The following is a 12,561-nucleotide window of genomic DNA, read 5'->3' as shown; positions in this document are numbered from 1 at the left end:
CCATGAATATTTCAAGAAAACTTTTGAAAGGGCATTTAAAAAGGAATATATGGAATATCAATATGAGGATAGAATTCAAGATGAATCTATGGAAGTAAGTAAAAAGGATATGGATTATGTTCAGGATATATTTGAAATGTTGGATCCTATAGAAAGTAACAATAATTTGATTTCATCTATCGAGAAATCCCTTGAACTAGAACTGAAAATGCTTTCTTCACATTTAAAGTATGCATTTTTAGGAGATTTATCTACATTACCTGTTATAGTATCCTCAAAATTAACTGATATGCAAGAACAACAGTTGTTGGAAATTTTGAAAAGATATAAGAAAGCATTTGGATGGACATTAGCGAATAATAAAGGAATCAATCCTTCAACTTGTATGCATTGAATCTTATTAGAAGATCAACATCAACTAAGAGCTGACCCTCAAAGGAGATTAAATCCTATGATGAAAGGAGTAGTAAAGAAAAAAATTTTGAAATTATTAGATGTTGGAATAATATATCATATTTCAGACAGTGCTTGAGTTACTCCAATTCCCTGTGTTTCAAAGAAAGAAGGCGTGACTGTAGTAACAAATGAGCATAATGGACTAATATCAACAGGATTATTCACTGGTTGGCGAATCTGCATAGATTATAGAAAATTAAATTATGCCACCAGAAAGGATCATTTTCCTTTACCCTTTTTGAAACAAATGTCGTATAGATTAGCTGGGCATAAATATTTTAGTTTTTTAAATATTTTAGGGCATAAATATTTTAGTTTTTTAGATGGATATACCAGTTATCATCAAATACCTATTACTCAAGAGGATCAAGAAAAAACAAACTTTTGCTTTTTGGCGAATGCCTTTTAGATTATGTAATGCACCTACAACCTTTCAAAGATGCATGATGCCAATTTTCAGTGATTTGATTGAAAAAGGGATTGAACTCTTTATGGACGATTTTTTTATATTTGAAACTTTATTTGAAATATGTCTAAATCATTTAAGGAAAATTCTGGAATGTTGTGAGAAGATCAATCTCGTATTGAACTGGGAAAAACATCAATTTATGATTACAGGAGGAATTGTGCTTGGACATAAAATTTCAGAAAATGATATAGAAGTAGATCTTGCAAAAATACATGTTATATCAAACCTACCTCCACTAAATACGGTAGGAGGCGTTAGGAGCTTTTTAGGACATACTGAATTTTACAGGAGATATATTAAGGATTTTTCAAAAATTACTAAACCTTTATGCCAACTTCTGGAGAAAGATACAAAATTTGACTTTAATCAAGATTGTTTTAAAGCCTTTGAAACTTTAAAGGAAAAATTGATCACTACTCCTATAATTGTTTCATCGGATTGGGAGAAACCTTTTGAATTAATGTGTGATGCTAATGATTATGCAATTGGAGTTGTTTTAGGGCAAAGATATGATAAGATTTTTGAAGTTATATATTATGCTATTAAGACTCTTAATGATGCTCAAATTAATTACAACACCACTGAAAGAGATTTATTAGCTATTATGTATGCTTTTGATAATTTTAGATCATATCTAATTGGAGCTAAATGTGTTGTGCATACTGACCATTCGGCTATTAAATATTTGATGCAAAAGAAGGATGCTAAACCAAGATCAATTAGATGGCTACTTCTGATGCAAGAGTTTGATTTTTTTAGTAATTGATAGGAAAGAAATTGATAATCAAATTGCTGATCATCTATCGAGGCTAGAACAAGAAGAAATACTTGATATGGAAAAAGAAATTAATGAAACGTTTCCTGATGAACAACTTTATGTTGTAAAAAGATGGGAAATACCTTGGTATGCTGATATTGTAAACTATATTATTAGTGGTATTTTACCATATGGATTAACAAAAAAGCAGGAATAGAAATTCATTTACGATGGAAAATCATTTTTTTGGGAGGATCCATATTTATATAAGCAACGTAAAGATTTAATGATGAGACAATGTATGCCTTATAAAGAAATTCAAGGGATTATTCAAAAACGACATGATTCTGAATTTGGAGGACAATTTAGGAATGATAGAACTGTTCACAAAATTTGACAATATGGATTGTATTGGCCTACTCTAGTTAGAGATGTTAATATATATATCATTACATGTGATTGGTGTCAGAGAGTAGGTAATATTTCAAGAAGAAATGAAATGTCTCTAAATTTTAATTCTGAAATTGAAATTTTTGATGAATGGGGATTAGATTTTATGGGACCATTTATACCCTCATTCAGAAATATATACATATTAATTGTAGTGGATTACATTTCAATATGGATTGAAGCAATCACTTTACCGCGATGTGATACTCATAGTGTTTCAAATATTTTAATTAAAAATATTTTTACAAGATATGAATTGTCAAGAGCAATCATTACCGATGGAGGATCTCATTTTTAAAATGCAACAATTGCAAGATTGGTGGAAAAATATAATATAGTGCATAAAGTTGTAACTACTTCTCATCCCTAGATGAGTGGTTTAGTATAAGTATCTAATTATGAAATTAAGTGAATTATGGAAAAGAGTGTTAATCCTAGTAAAAAGGATTGGTCTACTTAATTAGATATTGCATTATGGGCATATGGGACAACCCATAAGACACCTATAGAAATGTCCCCTTATAGATTAATTTTTGGGAAGACTTATCACTTGTCAGTTAAATTGGAACATAAAGCTTATTGGGCTATAAAAGAATTCAATTTCAGTTTGAAAGAAGCTGGTGAGAAAAGATTATTGCAATTGAATGAGCTTGAGGAAATCAGAAATGAATTTTATGATAATGCGAGGATTTATAAGGAAAAGATGACAAAATGGCATGATCGGAAGATAAAAAAAGAGAATTTGAACTTGGAAAGAAAGTTTTATCATACAATACAAGATTGAAATTATTTCCTGGAAAATTGAATGTGGAAAGGGTCATTCAGAGTTATAAAAGTCTATCCCTATGGAGCAGTTAATATTGAATACCCCAAGACTGGAAGAATATTTAAAGTGAATGTACACGGATTAAAATCACATTTTGATGGTCAAAGACCAGATTTTAAATGACAGTAATGTTGGGTCACCCAGAATAAGACTGGGAATATTGGGCTGACGACATTAAACCAAGCGCTTTGTGGGAGGCAACCCATTTGTATCGTTGTTTATCTTATTTTTTAGTTTGTTTTGGTTGAGATATTTCACGTATATTTATGTTTATGTCTTTATGTAGTTTGCTTATTTAATAAAATAATTAGAAACATCTTTATTTATCTTATTTTATGAAAAAATTGAGAATTTATTGGATCGAAATCGAAATGACGAAAATTCTAGAACTGGCGCATGATGCGCCAGATTGACGCTTGATGTGCCACATTTTAGAGAGCTAGAACATGATTCACCGTGGGTCCAAAAATATTTAAAAATGGGTAAAATGACAATTTTTTGCAGTCTCTTCTCCATATAACTCCTAAAAACTGACTCCAAACTATATTTTAGGGGGGAAATGAGGGAAGAGTCGCCATTTTTCAATTCATATGACTTCCCACTCTAGAAACTCCACTAGATTTAGAATTTTCAACCGGAGAAAGTTCATCGGTTTCGATGCACAAAAATTACATGATCGAGTTCTAGTGAAGAAAAGGCTTATCAAAGAAAGACGAGACTATTGCCAGAGGCGTTAGGGAGTGCATTGCTACACTACTGCCACTGTAGGAAGTGCTTTGCTACACTACTGCCACTGTTAGAATTTTATACGTAAAAGAATTTTATACAAATCTTCATGGGATCAACCAAGTAATTATTTACGTGTGTGGTAGGTTTTTGCAATTCAGTTCTTCAAGAATAAACGAGATGTTTATGATTGAAAATGTGCATATCTGCCATTATGCAAACTTTGCCCCTATCAAAGAGAATATGAATGAACTCGACCGTTACCAGATGAATGAAGATGCTAATTGGGAGACCAGAGATGATGGAAATGTAAGTTTTCTTTCATCATTTTTAAATTCGATTTCAAAAGCCTGACACTTCTTTATTTCATCAAAATTACTACCTACCATGAAAATTAGTAAGGTCACTAAGGAGAGTGTCATTCTGAATTACAGTATTCAAACTGAAAAAACCTATTGATGTGAAGCTATTATTGTTAAATCAGTTTTGTGTTTGATTGTGAATGGATTTACAACTGGACTAGGACATTCATCCACTATTTTCCTATTATGCAGTCAATCACAAGTACCTTATGAAAGTTGGTAAAAAGTGATACTTCCTTGGAAGCCGATGGATGCAAAAGTTTACTGCAACTATATTGGAATGGGAGATGAAAATGATATGAATGTACTGATGGATCAAGGTTCTCAAAATTCATCACACATTCCGCCCTGCTACAACTTGAGTGTATTTTCAAGGATCAAGAAGATAGAAAAAGATGTGTAGAATCTCATGAAGATCAAGAAGATAAAAAAAGATGTGCAGAATCTCATGAACGTGATTGGGAGTATTACTAAAATGCTGGATCATCTAGATTGGAGACTGAAGGAACATTTTGAACATACAGGGTGTATTGAAGATGGTTTGGTATGTATGTTCAAAAAACATACTTAGATTGAGGAGGAAAATTCAACTATTAAATTTCCATTTCGACCCTTCTACAATCTGTATGTGCACTACCAATTCATGGGAGATGTCCAGGAGGATGATAGTGAAGATGATGTTTGAACTTAATTTATGCACAGAATGTTTTGTGTAGCACTGTTTGTTTTAGTTTGTGTGTTGGATTGCATTTCCTTTCTAATGAACGTTATCTATGTTTATGTTTTGAATTTTGATGTTTAGATTTCACTGTTAGGATGTTGGTTTGCTTTAGAACACTGAATTTGATGTTAGTTTGCTTGAAAAATATTAGTGTGTAATAGCGTGAATTTTATATATAAATGTGAGTGTTGTGTTGTTTGTGAAATTTTGGTGTTTGTGTGATGTTTATGTATGCTTAGAAAGGTTTATTTGAGTTAAATAGAGGTTGATGTAAAGCGATACGAAGCAGATTTCCACAAAAACCAAAATTTGGAAAATTTGAGCTCTGGTGCATGATGCGTCAGATTGGCGCATGGTTTGCCAAAGGTCTGAACACGCTATATTTCCTATATAACCACAAAATCGCACGGACAAATTCAATTTTCGTTGCTTGAATCATCTTTTACCTCAAGACCTTGGTCTTGGGCATCACATTGTGGGTGATAGAGAATGATTTGGAGGCTAAAAACTGTAGATTTCATCTTCTCTTGGTAAGAGCTTCACTTTAACTTGAAAATTTTTAATTTTCACCATGGATTTTGGAAGATCAAAAAATTGGAATTTTTGATGAAAAAACTTGAAGAAAACTCATGGGAAAAGTTTCTGACCAAATAACCTTGCTTGAGGAGTTAGATTTTTGATTTAGTAATTTATTTAGACTATATTTGGATTTTCATAGAATTTTTGAATGGCTCCCCGAGTTAATAGAGGAAAGCCATCCGAGGACTTTGACGAACGAAGATTTTTTAGTTTCAAAGCCCAACATAGTTACAATACTCAAATGGAGACCAAGAGAATGATCCAAGAGTGGGTGTTTGCAAACCCGGGTGGTGATATTGAAAGACCGATTCTTGCCAAGAATTGGGAAAGATTATGCTACTTCACTGTTGTTGCAATTGTCTCGATGGTTTGGGTATTTTATGCATACCTGAGATGTACTACTGATGATCACATCCTTGTTAGAGTTAAACAAGTTGAGTTTACTGCTGGTCGAAGCAATACTTTTTATGGTTTGAGGGGTGTATTTTTTGATTAATATGCTACATTTGTGTTGACTGATTCATCACTGGAGGAAGTGATTACATTTTTTACTGATGAAAGAGGGGAATGGGAGATTAAGCATAACAAGATGGCTAACGTCCTTACTTCCATGTTAACTATTCAGTCAAAAATAAGGCACCACTTCATTTCTGCCAAACTAGTTCCAACAAATCATTTGGTTGTTGTTACTAATGATAGAGTTGTACTCAACTATTGCATTCAGAACATGAAGGCAATAGATGTGGGTGCACTTATAGTCCAGCATGCTCGAAGTATTGCTGGTATTTCTACAACTGAAGGATTGGGATACCCTGCTTTGATTTTAACTCTATGTGAACAATAAGGAATAGAATCCCAAGGAAATGAAGAGAGATTGCTACCACAAAATCCGATCGAGATACATATGATTCAGAGAGTAGAATCATTTGATGAGTCTATAAATGGAAGAAGGGATAAACCCTCTACATCTGCTGCAAGGGCATCTACTTCTATATTTGTGTCACTTGAAGGTATTATGCTTGAAGGTATTATGGATCAACTAATTATGGATCAACTAATGATTCAACATATGGATATAGTAAATATTCAAACTCAGTTGGGAGAGATAGGAGCAAGGAATGCATATAATGATGAATATCAGCAAAAGAGAGTTCATCATGATATTAACTTTGAAAATGCCATGGTAAGACACCTTAGGGGTGAACTTAATGTGGACTTTCCTACGTGCCCCAGTTTCACTCCCTATGCTCCCATCCATGATGAAGAAGAAGAATCAGATGATAAAGAGGAAGGAGATGAAAATTGATGTTTAATGAGTGTAGTTTAGTTGTTTTTGATGTTTATTTGTTGTTTGTGTTTGTAATGGGATGTAATTCTATTTGAAAGTTGTTATAGTAAAAAACTTTTTATTTTGTGTTGTGAACTGAATCTATAATAGTAATTATAGACTTTCACTTTTTCTACATTCTTAGTATTTTCAGTTTAGTTTGTAAGCTTAGTTTTTAAAAGATTTGGCTTGTGGAAGGAATTTTGAATTTTTTTTTCCAAAGGTGGTAGCCTAAAATGAAATAAGAAGACCTGAAGAGGCAAAGGAGGGGACAAAAAGAGAGGTTTTGGTGTGTGGCGTGAGGGTTTGAGAGAGAAAGGTCAGTTTTTATTTTCATGCATTTAGTGTTTTCTTTCACCTGTCAAATTTTATATTCAAAATATTTTTAAAGTAATTTAAAAACTTAAGTTTGGGGAAAAGAAAATTTTATTTTGGAAAGGAGTAAACTAAATTTTATTTATCCTTAAGTAACTATATTTCTAAATTTAATTTAACATGTCCTGAGATATTAATATTTAACTTTAAATGATTATACTTCTATTTATAAGTATTATGATGAATTTAGGAAAACAATTTTTAATAATGAAGGTCAATTCTAAAATTGAAAATATTTGGTATGATAGGATACGACTATGTTTTTTTATTTAAAGTAAAGGAAATTGTATTTTTGAAGTGTTAAAAAATTTAGAGTTTCATGTAAGAAGAAAGGAATGAAACTTTATGAAAAATCATAAACTAATATGAATTTATAGAGTAAAGAAAGGTATAGAGTTTTGACTTTAAGAAGAAGATAGTGAAGTTCAAAATCATTAAAGGCTATCCAAATATAGTAATCTTCACTTAGAAAAAGAAAAGAAAAGAAATGATTGAAAAGATCCTAAAAGAAAAGAAAAAAAAAATAAAAGAAAAAAAAGGAAAGAAAAACAAGTGAGGAGGAGCTTGAGGAGATGCCTAATAAAAAATTGGCTTCACTTGAATCAACTTAAGGAGGGAGCTTTATTACATTTTCTAAACTTATATTGGAGTATTAGTAGCATTCCTATTAAAGATTTCATGAAGTTATTTTTTATATGAATGTTCTAAATGTCCTTAATATGACAAATTACAATTCTTCATGAAATGAATAGAGATACAAAAATCTTAAATTTGATTACTAAGTATTCCTAGACTCAGAACTTGAATCTAATTTATTAAAGGCTTTTTCTTAAATTTTATATTCTATATATTAAACTAAATTATAGAAGTTATAAGTCAATCTCTATTCTAAGCCATATGCTTTTACGCAATAAAAGTGTCACATGAGGACAAGTAACAATTAAAATTGCAGGATTTTGATACACCAAAATAATATACTGTTTTAAGTACCTATATTATGCTTAGTTTTTGTGATATTGCACTTTAAAGTAGGGTATTTTTGTGTTTATATTGTAGGTATATCATTTTTAGTATTTGGAGCAAAAATGGAAAAAAATGAAAAAATTTGGAGCAAAAATGGCAAAACTGACAAAATTTGGAACAAAAAGAGTCAATTTTGGGTGATGGCACATCATGCGCAAGTGCGCCAAAATTCAGAGAACTGGCGCATGATTTGTCAGGGACGACTTTTTCAAATTAAGGTGGTTTGAGATGAATTTTGCACGAATTTTCAAAGGGATACTTGTTCTACGTACCCCTTGGAATGATTTAATGCATCTAAACACTTTGGAAGGTTCTTTTATGAAGGGATATGACTCTTGGATCAAATGACACGTCTTTTGAATTTAAAAGATTTGGCTTGTGGAAGGAATTTTGAATTTTTTTTTCCAAAGGTGGTAGCCTAAAATGAAATAAGAAGACCTGAAGAGGCAAAGGAGGGGACAAAAAGAGAGGTTTTGGTGTGTGGCGTGAGGGTTTGAGAGAGAAAGAAGAGGAGATTTTCTTCTAAGAGGAGAGGGAAGGTGAGAGATTTTTTCTTCATTATATTTCTAAGAGTGAATTAGGAGTGTTTGTAAAGAGAGAAAGGCTTGGAGAGAACTTCTAGGGATTTGTATGGGAAGGATTGTGAGATAAGTTGTATTTTTATTTCTTTTATTTTGTAAACTCATTTTTATATATGAAATTTGTGTTTTATGGTATCCTTCTCATGAATTTTGAGTAGTCTTCTTTATCCTTCTCCCTACTTTGAGAATATGGTTTTGTGAAGAATAGATTTTATTTTCTACAGTTTTAAATGATAATAATTTGTGATGATTTGAACTTCAATCTTCATTTACTTTTTGATCTGACCAATTGATATGTTAAAACTTTTTGAGAGACATATGTTCTTAAGTGAGATACGATTTCTACAACATAGGGGAATCACATTTGATTTCATGAGAGAGTATGTCATCCATGGGATTGGGTGCAAAAAAATAGAGAAATATACTTTTGTTGGATGCTTCACTTAGAAAAAGAAAAGAAAAGAAATGATTGAAAAGATCCTAAAAGAAAAGAAAAAAAAAATAAAAGAAAAAAAAGGAAAGAAAAACAAGTGAGGAGGAGCTTGAGGAGATGCCTAATAAAAAATTGGCTTCACTTGAATCAACTTAAGGAGGGAGCTTTATTACATTTTCTAAACTTATATTGGAGTATTAGTAGCATTCCTATTAAAGATTTCATGAAGTTATTTTTTATATGAATGTTCTAAATGTCCTTAATATGACAAATTACAATTCTTCATGAAATGAATAGAGATACAAAAATCTTAAATTTGATTACTAAGTATTCCTAGACTCAGAACTTGAATCTAATTTATTAAAGGCTTTTTCTTAAATTTTATATTCTATATATTAAACTAAATTATAGAAGTTATAAGTCAATCTCTATTCTAAGCCATATGCTTTTACGCAATAAAAGTGTCACATGAGGACAAGTAACAATTAAAATTGCAGGATTTTGATACACCAAAATAATATACTGTTTTAAGTACCTATATTATGCTTAGTTTTTGTGATATTGCACTTTAAAGTAGGGTATTTTTGTGTTTATATTGTAGGTATATCATTTTTAGTATTTGGAGCAAAAATGGAAAAAAATGAAAAAATTTGGAGCAAAAATGGCAAAACTGACAAAATTTGGAACAAAAAGAGTCAATTTTGGGTGATGGCACATCATGCGCAAGTGCGCCAAAATTCAGAGAACTGGCGCATGATTTGTCAGGGACGACTTTTTCAAATTAAGGTGGTTTGAGATGAATTTTGCACGAATTTTCAAAGGGATACTTGTTCTACGTACCCCTTGGAATGATTTAATGCATCTAAACACTTTGGAAGGTTCTTTTATGAAGGGATATGACTCTTGGATCAAATGACACGTCTTTTGAATTTAAAAGATTTGGCTTGTGGAAGGAATTTTGAATTTTTTTTTCCAAAGGTGGTAGCCTAAAATGAAATAAGAAGACCTGAAGAGGCAAAGGAGGGGACAAAAAGAGAGGTTTTGGTGTGTGGCGTGAGGGTTTGAGAGAGAAAGAAGAGGAGATTTTCTTCTAAGAGGAGAGGGAAGGTGAGAGATTTTTTCTTCATTATATTTCTAAGAGTGAATTAGGAGTGTTTGTAAAGAGAGAAAGGCTTGGAGAGAACTTCTAGGGATTTGTATGGGAAGGATTGTGAGATAAGTTGTATTTTTATTTCTTTTATTTTGTAAACTCATTTTTATATATGAAATTTGTGTTTTATGGTATCCTTCTCATGAATTTTGAGTAGTCTTCTTTATCCTTCTCCCTACTTTGAGAATATGGTTTTGTGAAGAATAGATTTTATTTTCTACAGTTTTAAATGATAATAATTTGTGATGATTTGAACTTCAATCTTCATTTACTTTTTGATCTGACCAATTGATATGTTAAAACTTTTTGAGAGACATATGTTCTTAAGTGAGATACGATTTCTACAACATAGGGGAATCACATTTGATTTCATGAGAGAGTATGTCATCCATGGGATTGGGTGCAAAAAAATAGAGAAATATACTTTTGTTGGATGCAGAATTGGAGATTTTAAGGTGACAGATTAAAACCCTCAAATTGGTTCAGTTGATTTGAAACTAATATGAGATTGTTAGCCTTGAGTAGTGAGAGCTCTGGAGTGGCAGACGGTATCCTCCCAACCTAATCACGGAATTAGGGACCAAACTCTGGATTAGTCAATGTTCTTTATAGCACTCAGAAGAGGGTAAAAAATAGGATTGCTTCTATTTGGCACAAAACAAATTTTATATATATTTTCAAATGATTTCAATTTCTTCACAAACCATATACTCATTGTAAGGGGAAGGATGCTTTCTTAAATTTGAACTTTTTGCCACAACAAAAACTTTGTTTAATTTTTGAAATTTTATTTTTGAAATTTTAGTATTTAATTTAATTTAATTTCTGTAATATTACATCTGCATTTTAATTACATTCACCTGAGAAGTTAATTTTCAAAATTTTCACTTTACTTCTATTTTTTTAATTATAAAATAATTTCCAAAATTTACTTTAGAATTTTCCAACTTCCCTGTGGGATCGATATCTAGGGCTCCATTAGAACCCTTTATTACTTGCACGATATATATACTTGTGTTAATATTTATGAGAGATTTGGTAATTTAAAATAGAGTTTTAACTGACAAATTATATTTATAAAAAGTGTTTTGTCAGGATTATATTGCATATTATTATAAATCTACCTGCATCAAGTTTTTGGCACCGTTAAGTGGTGTCAACTTCTTAAATATTTGCATATACAAATCTCCCGAATGAGGGAGCACCAACTGAAGATCCAAATTTACATCTTGCCAATTTTCTAGAATTGTGTGCTACAATTAAATATGATAGTGTATCAGATGATTCCATAAGACTTAAATTATTTTCTTTCTCACTGAGGGATAAAGCTAAGATATGGTACATTCGTTATCACCTTCATCTATCAGAACTTGGAGTGATTTAGCGCATATATTCCTTGCTAAATATTTCCCACCATAAAAAACTATGAAGCTTAAAAATGATATTACATTTTTTTGCCTGTTTGAAGGAGTATATATTTATGAAGCATGGTATTTATGAAGCATGGGAACCTCTTAAGAAAGTGTCAAGAAAGTGTCCACATCATGTTATACTAGATTGGTTAATAATTCAAACTTTTTATAATGGGTTAGCTAGATCTCCTAGATCTATTATCGATGATGTGGTTGGTGATTCATTGATGTAAGAAATATTTAATCATGCTTATGCTTTAATTAAAAAAATGACTATAAATAATTTTCAATGGCATTCTGAAAGGTTAAATCTTAATAAAGTGGCCAATGTGCATGAAACTAATTCTTTTTCCATGTTAGCAAATCAAGTTGCTGCAAATTCAAGGAAGTTAGACCAATTTGGAATGAATTTTTCTCAACCAATTTCCTTGATTGAAGAAAATTCATTAGGCCAAAATGGTAGATTCTCAAGTCATTAGAAACTTTGAATTTAGAAACTTTGAATGACATAAATAACAAGCAAAATAACCCATATTCAAACTATTATAACCCAGGTTAGAAGAACCATCCCAACTTTAACTGAAACAATAATTCAGTTGGTAGTAATTAGCAATGGGGGAACGGTCAAGTAAACCCATTGAGAAATTGGAACAACCAAGGGAATAGTAATTATAGACCTTTATATCCTCCAGGTTTTGTCCATCAATTGACAAACCTCCTGAGCATGAGTTGAAGTTGCTTCCTGGACATTTGAAGTATGCATTTTTAGGTGACTCCTATACATTGCCTGTTATAATTTTCTCAAAACTAACTACAAAAGAAGAAGAGAGTTTAATGAAAACCTTATGGAGTTATAAGAAAGCCTTTGGATGGACAATTGCTAATATAAAAGGAATCAGTCCTTCAATTTGTAT

The sequence above is a fragment of the Phalaenopsis equestris genome, unplaced genomic scaffold, assembly GCF_001263595.1.
Source record: "Phalaenopsis equestris unplaced genomic scaffold, ASM126359v1 Scaffold198954, whole genome shotgun sequence".
NCBI lineage: Eukaryota > Viridiplantae > Streptophyta > Magnoliopsida > Asparagales > Orchidaceae > Phalaenopsis > Phalaenopsis equestris.
This window is presented reverse-complemented; position numbering follows the sequence as displayed.